At 59.1% G+C, this 12,108-nt stretch overlaps 1 protein-coding gene across 2 annotated transcripts in view; it reads left to right on the top strand.

Moving 5' to 3' along the window:
- Positions 1-12,108, top strand: part of TBC1D16 (TBC1 domain family member 16) — a 62,846-nt gene that overhangs the window by 21,211 nt on the left and 29,527 nt on the right. The gene's annotated exons all lie outside the window — the stretch shown is intronic.

Raw genomic sequence — 12,108 nt, 5'->3', positions numbered from 1 at the left:
GTGTGCCTCTGCCCCCCTCCCCGGCCCCCCCCGAGGCCCCCCCCGCCCCGCGCCCCAGGCCCCAGCCCTCAGCCCTGCCCGCCTGCCCCAGGGCCGGCCTCACTCACCAGTCTGGCTGCAGGTTTCTCACTCAACCAAACCTTCCCGTCGACCTAACAGGGGTGACTTGGCCACTGAAGATGTGGGACACGGGGTTCAATCGCAGCTCCTGCAGGGCCAGGTTTGTGGGAACTTCGCTAGTGAACGGGAACCCCAGCTGGGATTTCGGTTTCCAGGATTCAGCCCACTCACGGAGGCAGCTCTGCCCTTCGATAATAAGAGCCGAGGAACAAGGCTTTGCCACTCAGTGCCTCTGGTTTCCAAGATGGAAGCCACCTTTGGTGGGGGCGCCCGCGTGGCCCAGTTGGTCGAGTGTCCAACTTTGGCTCGTGGCACAATCTCACGGTTCGTGAGTTCGAGCCCCACCCCGGGCTCTTCGCTCTCAGCACAGAGCCCGCTTCAGATCCTCTGTCTCCCTCTCTCTCTGCCCCTCCCCAGCTCTCGCTGTCCCTCTTTCCGCTACCAAAAATAAATAAACAAAAAGAAAACACCTTTGGCAGAGGAAAGGCCTCTCCCTTTCTGCTCTGTCTTCGCCGGCGGGGGTCTGGGGGAGGGGACACTTCACCAGGGTGCTCTGCAGGGGGGGCCCTCCAGGGCTGTCCGGGGGGCTGGGAGACGACCGCTAGGGGTGATGGGGAGGGTGTGGGCCTGAGGCATCTGCTCTCAAGCTCTGATTTGAAACTGCATTTGTGCCAATCAAAGCATCCGCGTGGATCGGACTGGTGTCTTAGAGCCTGACGACCAGGGACCCCACATTTACGAGGCGAACGTAGACCTGGAGCGGGGAGCCGTGCCCGGAGTCCTACATGTACGAGGTCTGAGACTGGCGAACAAAGCTAGTGACGGCTTCTGACCCAGAGTGGGTGGGTGTGGACCCAGCGCACACCTCTGCCCCCTCCGCCTCCCGCGCACCGGGACGTGCGCTGCTCGGACCTATTCACGTGCTAATCACACGCGTTTATTTTCTGATTATCTCTCCGTGTGATGGACGGCAGATGCCAGCACAGTCAAAATATAAACAGGCTCCGGTCAGAACATCTCAAGGAAGAAATCCGCCGTTCCGGGGAGCAGAGGACGGCACCCCCTTCTGCCGCCTGGCAAAGAGTTTCATTGGGAAAAATTATTTTCCGTAACCTTTTTGCTTTCCATTCAAATTAAGCTTCGCCGAGCAAGTTTGGCAGTAACAGAGGGCTCCGAATTTGGTCCCCCTTGACCTCTGCCGCCTTGATTGGCAGCGCGCTGTCGGGCTGGAGGCTGTGCCCGGGGGGTGCGAGTGAGCAGAACAAACGCCGGAGGACAGCTCCGTGTCCCCCGAGGGCCGGGGCGGAGGGGGAAGTGTGCAATTAGAGAGGTCTTCACACAGAAAGTTAATTAGCTACTAAATAGCATTTAGCACAGTTTACGATGGGAAACGCCTGTCTGTGAAGCAAACGGAAGGGATCGGCGGAGAGCGGCTGCCGCGGGGCGAGGGCGGCCCTGGCCTGCTGGCATCCCCTGTCCGTGGCGTCGCCCTCTCCCTCGGCACCAGGGCCTCGGGGCTGCGGCGCTCCCGGAGCTGGCGGGGTGGGGGTGCGGGGGCACCACGGCCCGTGAGAAGGACCGGCCATGTCCCCAGGATCGGGCCTCTGCGAGGGAGGGCCGGATGCTCCAGGACGGGGGGGGACTGTCCCCCGAGTACCCCCCTGGCCCTCAGGTGGACTTCCTGCCTGGCGCACACCGCCCGGCCTCCCCGTCACAAACGTGGCTTAAATACGCCTTTGGTTCCCCGGGAGCTTCGTCTCCAGGGGGTTGAATAGTGCTCCCCCCATGATTCACGTGTACCCAGAACCTCAGACATGACCTCCCTCGGGGGGCCTTCAACGGCTGTCATTGAGGGTTGAGACCACACGGTTTCCGGGTGGGTCCCGGGGTGGGTGTCCTTGTAAGAGACAGAAAGGGACGGACGGACACGGGGAGAAGGCAGGGGTCGCAGGGGTGCGTTGACACGCAGGGACAGCAGGATGCCAGCAGCCGCCAGAGGCCGGAAGAGGTGAGCTTTCGGAGGGAGCGCGGCCCTGATCTCAGACTGGCGGCCTCCGGCGCCGCGGGATGTGCGTTCGTCCTGTTTGTAGGCACCCAGTTGGGGGTGGTTTGCTGTGACTGCCCCGGGAGACCGACAGTGTCGCTGGCCACGGTAGACTCTTGACCTTGGTCCACAGGTGCTGGTGCCGAGCCGGAGGAGGGCCTGGTGGGCGGGGGGGGGAAGCCAGGGCCCCCCCGAAAGGCGAGGAGGGCCAGGACCGCCTTTGTTTCCTGTAAGACCTAAGTCCTGACTTAGGCGTTGGTCATTTGACTTTGTAGTTTTATATTTCTCTGTTGAAACTTCGAGTCAATTGCTCGAGGTCATTTTTTTGTCTGTAAAGGAGAGACTTTTTGCTTTTTTTTTTTTTTTTTGCTGTTGTTTATTTGTTTGGGCTTCTTTGCCTTTGATTGTTTCCTGATTTGGAGGGATTTTGTTTTTCTTTCTTTTTTAATTTTTAAAAATTTTTTTTAATGTTTTATTTATTTCTAGGAGAGAGAGAGAGACAGCATGAGCAAGGGAGGGTCAGAGAGAGAGGGAGTGACAGACTCTGAAACAGGCTCCAGGCTCTGAGCTGGCAGTCAGCACAGAGCCCGACACGGGGCTCGAACCCACGAACCGTGAGATCATAACCTAAGCGAAAGTCGGACGCTGAACCGACTAAGCCACCCAGGCGCCCCGTTTTTCTTTTTTAATTCTAAAAGTCACACATACTTACCAAAGGACTTTCTGAAGGGGAGGGGGCATCTTGCCGAGGACCTGCTACCCCACACAGCCCTCAGTGACATTGTCTTGGGGTTCCCCCCCGTTACCTTTATTTCTTGTTTCTTGATTTGTTTCTGGCGCCCGAGTTATTTTACAGAGTCGTAGACACACCATTTGTAAAGTCTGACTTCTTGGCTTTAAAAAAAATAATCTAAAATTTTGTTATACAGGATGTGTGCAAAAACTCCTTGTAGCACGTGTGGACCACGCGGCCCCGTGACCACACGAGCCCCCTCGGCCCTCACACAGCCGCGTGGACGGGAGCCCCCGGGTCATCTTGGGCGGAGTCACCTCCCGGATGCTGAGCGCGAGTCCCCTGGCCCACCTGCAGGGGGCTGTCCCCGTCGGTGCGCCTTCACCAACAGTACCGCCTGCAGCGTCCCTGATTTGGGACATCACAGAATCGCCTCCGCCCTTTGCAGCCCTCTGTGACGGGCTCTGTGTCTCCGGTCGTGCCTGCGTTCACCTCTCCGGACGGCCGTGCCCACGTCCACGCTTTGCCTGTTTCCGTCCGTCCGTGTGCCTGTCGATCTCCGTCCGGTGTGTCTTCGGGGGGTTTTCTCTGAGAACAACGCCGTGGTGACAATTTCTGCTCCCGTCCTCGGTGCGGGGAGCAGGTCCCTGTGGAGGGCACGCCGGGGCCCAGGGTGGGTGTGCGGGGTGCACGCTGCGTTTCACGAGATGCGCCCGTCGCTTCCCCCGGGAGTGGGCCGGCCACGGTCCCGCCCCGGGGGTCGCAGGAGCTCGGTCCTTAAGTTCTCCCCTGCTCCGCGTCTCCTTAGCGGCCGTCAGTTTTAGCCCCTGCAGACGACCCTTCCGGGCAAACGCATGATGTTTCACTTGACCACACGCCTGTCACGGATGCTTACCGCGCTCGGCCTGTGAGAAACATGACTGTGCCTGGTGCTCACGCACAAGGAGAGTTATTCCTGCAGCGGCGCCCAGAGTCAGAATCAAAGAGGAGAGCGCTTTCTGTCCCTGAGACACGTTGCCAATTTGCTTTAAAGATTCGAGCCAGGGACGCCAGGGGGGCTCGGTCGGTTGAGCGGTTGAGCGTCCGACTGCGGCTCAGGTCATGATCTCACGGTTCGTGGGTTCGAGCCCCGCGTCGGGCTCTGTGCTGACAGCTCAGAGCCTGGAGCCTGTTTCAGTCTGTGACTCCCTCTTTCTCTGCCCCTCCCCCACCTGCACTCTCTCAAAAATGAATAAATGTTAAAAAAAAAAATGTGTTCGAACCTTGGTTGTGGACAAGCTGACAGATGTGCAGAGAGGTACACACCACACACGTACATGCAGAGGCCCCGTGTACACACGTGTGCACAGGAAGTCCCATGAATCGCTTCGCGTTTGCACAGAGGTTTGGTGCATACACACACGTGCACACAGGCGTGCACGCTGAAGTTCAATGTGATATTATTTATCTGACCAAAATAAAAAAAAGAGAGAGAAAATGGGACACATTTCAAGTCTTGTCCGTAAAGAACGTTTAGACACATACACGGGGCCTGAAGCAGCCCGTCAGCGGCGGGGCGGCTGACGCAACGTCCCGACGGGACAAAGGCCACGGCTGTGATGACGTTTCTGCCCTGACTCATCTGTGCGGGGGCGCGTGCTTGCGGAGCACCCCGCCCACAGTCCTGTGGAGGAGCGGGACAGGACCCCTCACAGTGTCGCTTTAGCCGCCTCTGAGTGTCAGAATTTGTAAGGAGCACCTTCCTTTTCCCGTCAAAGAATGGGCAGGGAGGGGTGGGGTTTGCCCCGGGCAGGGGGAGGTGCCTGCCTGGTCGCAGACCTCCAACACGGCTGCCACCCTGCTTGGAAGTCACTCGTTCCTGGTACAGGTGCGGAAACCCATGCCCGCTTGCATTCTTTGTGGCTGACACCTCGGCGTGTATTTCTGCGCCTTGATCGGCGCTGTGTCCTCTTTCGGAAGGAAAACCAGAGGCCCGCTTGTCTCTTGGGGTCTTCCTGGGTTTTATGGAAGGGAGAGCACCTCAAAGAGAGAAAGCTGTTAGCCCTCACTGGAAGGTCCCAAACCTCCGCGAGGACCACCATCTTGGAATTGCTTTCATGGTGCAATGGGGCTGCTCTCTGGGGTCTGCCGCCCATCGCATAATGGCCTCTTTATCCCTTCCGCCCTGGGAACCGCCTTTGCCATCTGGGCCCGGCCACGAGCTTGGGCCTGGGGCGCTGGGTCAGGCTGAGGGAGGATGCCGCGCTGCCCCGGAAGCCGCCTTCCCAAGCTCCCGGGTTGGCGAATAGACATTTTGCTCAAAGAATGCTGTCGGCCAGTGTCCCCATCCTGGTTTGCCTGAAACACTCCCACCCGAGCCGAGCGACGGCTCTGCGCCAGAGATGCTGTCGGCCAACCTGGCGGCGGCCCAGGGGGTGAAGAAACCAGAGGCGGGGAGGGGGAGGCAAAGAATCGCAGACTTCAGGTCTGTGGTGTCAACCACGCGGATAGAATTGAAGTGAACATTAATGAGTGGCCCTTTCAAAGCCTGCAGGTGATTTTATTGTTATCGTTATCTGCTGGTTGGCGTCGGGTGGGGTAGAGGGCTCACAACAGAGCCCCCGGAACCGCCAGGCCTCAGGCTCCAGCCCTTCCTCTCTCTCGGCTCTGGGTGTGGGGTTCCCGGGTCACGCCAGGGTTTCCTGGGGGAGCCCCTGGGGCATCGCTCTGAGCATCCTGGNGGGCACACAAAGCTGGACGTGGGAAGGAGCCCCGTGGAGTGGCACTGAGCCCAGAGCCCAAGATCCAGAATGTTCTGGCTCCCAGCTCCACGCATCCGCCCCCTGGCTGTGTTTCTCAACTGATCCCTTCACTCCCTGTGCCTCCTGCCGCTGTAGGAAGATGAGCTGAGTTGGCCTCATGATCTTTTTTTAAATTTTTTAAATGTTTTTATTTATTTCTGAGAGAGAGAGAGAGAGAGAGAGAGCGTGAGCAGGGGAGGGTCAGAGAGAGAGGGAGTCACAGACTGAAACAGGCTCCAGGCTCTGAGCTGTCAGCACAAAGCCTGACGCGGGGCTCAAACCCATGAACCGTGAGATCATGACCTGAGCCAAAGTCGGAAGCCCAACTGACTGAGCCCCCCAGGCGCCCCAGTGATCTTTAAGGTACCTCTGTGACCATGTGCTCCTTTTCTGGGTAATCATCATTATCACCCGGACCCATGATGCACCTGGGGCTCCAGACCCCCACTGCCCTTCCCCATAAGCCTCTTCCAACGGTCTTGTCGCTCTGGGCAGGCGCGTCCAGCCCGCCAGGTGGAGCCCCCTGATCCTCACGAGGGTCAAGAAGTCTTTGCGGTGAGGCCCAGAGAGAAGACGAATTTGGGCTGAGAGCCTGAAAAAGAGTTCATGAAATTTAATCAGATGCCTAAGGGGAACACCTAAATTTAGTCAAATTATTATTAGCATTCATTCCATTTTTAAATTGCCTAAGGGAACGTCACCGGAAAAGTCAGGGAAACCAGCCTGGGTGGCGAGGATTCTGTTTCCGCGGAGCCGTGGGACGTGCAGGGGCGCCACGGGGCCCCTATAGATCACACACCCGCTGCCGGTGGCGTCCAGGCCACGGGCCAGGGGCTCCGTGCGGGGAGAACAGATGCTCACAGGGGCTCGGGCAAACCCGAAGGTTTCCCGTATGTGCTGTGATGGACCCACAGTGAGTCCCCGGTTGACCCAGGCAGGCTCGGCGCCAGGCTCTGGGCCCCGGAGCCCACCACCCACGGCAAGGCCCCTGGTCAAGGCGACCCCCACCCGGAGTCTGCTCCTTGTGACTCAGTTACGTGCTTAGCCTGTTGCTTGGTCTGGCATCCGTCTCTTGGTTCTGTGGTCTGGGCGTGCTTTCTGGAACGGGGGTGCAGAGGACAACGGGGCCCCTCCCTGCTCCTGGTAACGCGTCAGACCTGTGTGATGTGGGGCCCGACAGATCGGGGGGGCTCTGCAGGGCTGGTGAGCTGTTCCAGGCATTTCTGCAGAAAAGCCACGCAAGGCCAACGTGGCGCCTTCTAACTGCACTAAACAACCTGATGGGGGAGGAGCCCAGACAGGTCGTGGTGCCCTGCCCACCCCCCTTCTCCTCCGGCATCGCATCGCTGCTTTCTGTCTGGTGTCCCAGCTTTGTCTCGAAGGGGCCACGCGGCTGGCAGGTGAGCTGGGCTGGGCCCGACCCTGCGGATGCCGGTTGCCTTCGCGGACGCTGGGTGCAGGGACCCGCCGTGGGCGTGCATCCTCTGCCTTTCTCTGCCGGCTCGGGGGCTGCCGGCGTGGCCCTCGGGACCTCGTCTGTCACGATCTGGCTCCTGGCAGACTGTGTGTCTCTCCCTGTTTCTCTCAAGCATGTGAGACTCCCCAAGTATGACCACAAATGGGCTGAGCGCACAGCTAATAAGCGCACTCAGGTTTCGAACTACCTTGTTTTCAGGGGCGCCTGGGTGGCTCAGTCGGTTAAGCGACCGACTTCGGCTCAGGTCATGATCTCTCGGTTCAGGAGTTCGAGTCCCACATCGGGCTCTGTGCTGACAGCTCGGAGCCTGGAGCTGCTTCAGATTCTGTGTCCCCCTCTCTCTGCCCCTCCTCCGCCTTAAAGAATAAATACACGTTAAGAAAAAAAAAACTATCTCATTTTCTCACCTACACTAAGTTCCTGTAAAACCGGGGAGGGAAATGTGTAACTCTGCTTCTCATTCTTTTTGGAGTTCAGAGGGATCCCTTTGCCCTTCTTTTCTCAGTGAAGTCTATTTCAGGGATTAAGTCAGCGGGGAATGGAGCCGAATGGTTTGGTCCTTAGAAGCCTGGTTAGGGAGCAGCTAGGAACGGTCTCCAGACTGCTTGGCTATTAATTATTTTGCTTTATTTATTAGATGTACCCAGGGTCCCTGAGCCTCCAAGCATATTTGCAAATGCCTTAAGGGAAAAAGAAAAACAAATGATTGCTGCCATCCGAGTCTCCAGCCCGTAGCGAATAAGGCCGCGTAATGCCGTTAAGTGGAGAAAGGCCCGCGTACATCCTGAGCCTCCACCTGTGCGACATTTGTACGCGTCTGAAGCCCAGAGACTCGCGAAGGCAGCTGGGCTGTTTCCCCAGAATGTTTCTTAATTTTACTTAGAAATCTGACGGTGCCGTTCCGTTTGCCTCAGAAAAAATGAAAATACAAACAGCACCCACAGGTCTGGCACATTCTCTCCCCCACTGCCCAGAGCCCTGGCCCCGCCCGGCACCCCCTGGGCTGGTAGAGGAGCAGAGCAGGGCCTGGCCTGGTTATCTTTTCCTAAATTGTGTTGGTAATAAACCTGAGTAATGTGCCTGCTCCCTTCCTCCCCGTGATTTACGCCTTTCATAATTAGCCCTGCGCCCACGTGATGTCAGGGACCGGGAGACGGAGGTAGTCGTCAGGCTGAGGCGCTGCCCTCCCGGCTCAGAGCGGTGATTTATGCCCTGCTCAGCCTGCCTCCCGTGGCCCGGGCTCCGGGTCCCTCTGGGCGGAAGAGCCAGGTTGGCCTCGGGTTGGGGGGACTGATGAGTCCGGAGCTGGGCCACAGCAGGTTCTGGGCGCTGGACCGGCGGGATCTGCTCCGCCTCTGCTCTCGAGAATTCCCAGTCCGAGCCCAGGGGGTCCGGTCCCTGCGGCGCCCTGCAGCATGGAGGTCTCCAGAAAGCCTGTACGGGCAGCCCGAGGGGCCACATCTGCTCAGCTTTAGTTCCCCTGCTGGCCATTCGGGATGTGGCACTGAGCGTCCTGCCCCCTTGCAGGGTCTCTGCCAGCAAACCCCAGAACGGCCCCCGCAGCTGCCGAGGTGCCGTGGTCCTTGGAAACCAGACAGAGCCCAGCGCTGCAGGCACATTGGCCCAGCGCCGTCTGTGTGCGGGCGTGTGTGTCTGTGTGCGGGCGTGTGTGTCTGTGTGCGGGCGTGTGTGTGCGCACACGCGTGTGTGTGGTGTCACTTACGGCAGACGGGCCTTCAGTTTTGCTTGGAACGGTCAGCGTGGTATGCATTTTAGAACCTGCCAGAACTCGAGAGCCTAATGGGGTCTCAGATCTCAGCCTCTGGCCACTGTGTGCGCCGTCGCTGTTGTACAGAGAAGAAGGTGCACACGGTGAGGCTGCCTCGATCACCCTGCTGCGTCTCCGGCTCGCCGGGCCCTGAGGAGGGAGGGAAGACACTTCCCTGCTGGGGGCATGAGGCACCCGGCAGGCACGCGTGCTGGGGAAGGGCTCGGGGCAGGTGGGCCCCTGTCGGCGGACAGAGACTCAGGTGGAGGCCTGCCGCATGCGGCCCCTCGGCCCCAGCCTCCCCTCCCGTTTGACACAGCCCTGGCGAGGCCGCCTTCCTGTCCGGGTGCAGGGAGCAGGGCCCAGACAGCCTCTACCTGAAACCCCCTGTCCTCCCTGACTCCTCGCTCATGGAAGGTTCGGCAGGGCTCCAGAAGATTGCAAGAGCAGAGAGGTGTGGAGAGAGGTGCCCATGCAGAGGCCGAGGGCTGGGGGGTGCCCGGGTCGGGGCTCGGCAGGGAGCCCAGACCTGCAAGGAGATGACATGGGGCTGCCCGGACGGCCCTGTGACCGCGGACAGTGTGCCCGGCAGCAGGCCGCACCCGACCCGCAGGCAGAATAGCAGCGTCCACCCGGCCCTGCGAGTCTCCGCCCACATTCACACGTGAGGCCCCCGAGGCCCCACAGAGGTGGGTAACTGGCCCCAGACCACGTGGGCCGACGAAGGGGCCAAGGCAGGATGGTCCCAGGTTCCCGGGCGCTACGCCCGGCGGCAGGAGGAATCCCCGTGAGCGTGGCCGCAGGGGCAGAGGCATTCCCTGAACGCGCTCCGGGGCTGCGGTCCCTGGGCGGCGGGAGGCAGGGGGGCGGCTGGCTGGGCACTCGCCCTCCTCTCTGCGGCCCGCAGAACCCCCGGCCGGCTCGGGGCGGAGCGGCTTCCGCAGTAACCCGGGGCCAGGGCTCTGGGCACAGCTGGTGCCGGCACAGGCCCGGCTTGGCCAGCGAGGCCGTAGGCGGATTGCAGAACCTCAAATCCGGTTTGGTTTGTTCTCCCTTGAGCCCCGCAGGCAGGCAGGCTTTCTTCACATCGACTTTACCAAATGCGAAGAGAAAGCAAAACAAAAGAAAAAAAGTCCAGAGCCTGGACTTGGGGTGCAGGGGGAGGGCGTGGGGTCGCTGCGCAGACCAGGGGGCGGGGCCTCCCCTTTCTTCCATGGGCTTCCCTGGGGGTGGAGGAGGGGCCTCAGCCCCCACCCTGGCTCACAGACGGCACCCGGCCAAGGAGGGGACCGGACACAGGGAGGCGGCCGGCCAGCCTTCCACCCGCTGTTTGAACGTTCTTGGACTCCTTCTCGGGCTGAAGCAGCCATGGGCAGGGCTTCCTGCAGCCTCGCCGTCGTCCCCGAGGGCTCCGCGCGGCCCCCCGGCTGCCCAGCCCTGCAGCTGGCCCTCGAGGGTGTGGTGCCCAACTCGAGCCAGGGAAAGATCGGCAAGGCCAGAAAATACGTGTTAGCGTGGGGGACACGAGGAATTCCGAAGCATAACCTGTTTCCTTCCTCCCTTTCTCCCCTCCTTCTTTTAAGATACACATGATATAAGTGTAACCATCTTAACCACGTGTAAGCGTGTAAGCCGGCATCTTCCCAAACCAAAGCTCCATCCCCATTAGTTGCCCTCCCCCAGCCCCCGACAGCCACCCTTCTTTCTGTCTCTGTGAACTTGACTCCTCCAGGGACCCCACGTGAATGGAATCCTGCAGGACTTGTCCTGTGGGGACGGGCTGACGTCACTCGGCATCATGTCCTCAAGGTCCATCCGTGTTAAACAGGTGTCAGGGCGTCTTTCCTTTTTAAGACTGAATAATATCACCCGGTGTGGATGGACCGCATTGTTTTTATCCTTTCATCCATTTGTTTGAGAGCTTGTCTTTAAACCATCAAGGCAACTTGTTTTTCTTTTAATATTTATTTTTGAGGAGGGGGGAGCGTGAGCTGCAGAGAGAGGGGCCCAGAGGATCTGAAGCATCTCCAGGCTCTGCACTGACAGCAGGGAGCCCGACGTGCGGCTCAGACTCATGAGCGTGAGATCATAACCTGAGCTGAAGTCAGATGCTTCACTGACCGAGCCACCTCTAGGGGCCCCACGGGGCAGCCTGGCTTTAACCTCAGTGCCCGGAGCCTTCTCAGGGTGACTCTCACCAGCCCTGCCTGCTTTCTTCTTACTCTTCCCACACATGCCCTGCACCTTTCAGGCTCCTCCCTCCACCCGAAGACCCTGCCCAAGACCAGCCTGTGCGCACGCTCCTCCCCTGCCCTGCGGGGTGCTCCCGGCACCTTCTGCTTCTCCCTGGAGCTGGCACGGTCCCTGCTGTGTCCCAGCCTCTGTCTGTGCCTTAGCTCTCTTGCGAGGTCCCCATCCCCCGGTGGACGGGGGACCAGCCTCCTTCGGCCTTCCCGGAGGGCAGGTGATGAGTTTGGAGTGCTGCAGTGAGTCCGCTTGAATAAAGATCAAGGGCTGTCCTTTTTTAATTGTGCCTGAGCCGTTCTCCAGAATGGTGTGTGTACAAGTATCCTTTAGCCGCACATGAGCATGTGGACAGGGACGGCTTCTGGGGGGCGGGGCACGTCCACGGCGGTATCTGCACTATTTTTAAATTTTTGAACCACGAAAGTGAATTGATTTATTACTTGCAAATTTTAAGCAATAAAAGAATTACAGGGAGTGTCTTTTCATGTATGATTATTTGCTATGTGAGATCATTTCCATTCCCACGCCTGGGAGGGAAGTTAAACTCCACGAAGTGAGAGCAAATGAATTTCCGTTTCCAGGGCAGCTCGGTTTTCGCAGGAGGGCCGATCCAAGGGGTGACGCCTTTCCCAACATCCTTTGCCTATTTCATGTACTAATTCTCCCTGCGATCTTTTTTTTTTAATGTTTTTTAAAAAATTTATTTATTTTGAGAGACAGAGAGAGGCAAAGAGAGAGAGAGAGAGAGCCCCCAGGCAGGCTCCACACTGTCAGAGCAGAGCCCAACTCAGGGCTCCATCCCACAAACCCACGTAACCTGAGCCAAAACCCGGAGTGAGTCGCTTGTTAATGACCAACCCAACCCCTTGGGCTCTTTGCTGACTCTTCCCACTCCCACTGTTGGGGCCTCGCTGGGGCCCCAGGACGACTTCTCTGGAG

Source organism: Crocuta crocuta, unplaced genomic scaffold, assembly GCF_008692635.1.
Source record: "Crocuta crocuta isolate KB4526 unplaced genomic scaffold, BGI_CrCroc_1.0 scaffold50, whole genome shotgun sequence".
NCBI lineage: Eukaryota > Metazoa > Chordata > Mammalia > Carnivora > Hyaenidae > Crocuta > Crocuta crocuta.
This window is presented reverse-complemented; position numbering and strand designations above follow the sequence as displayed.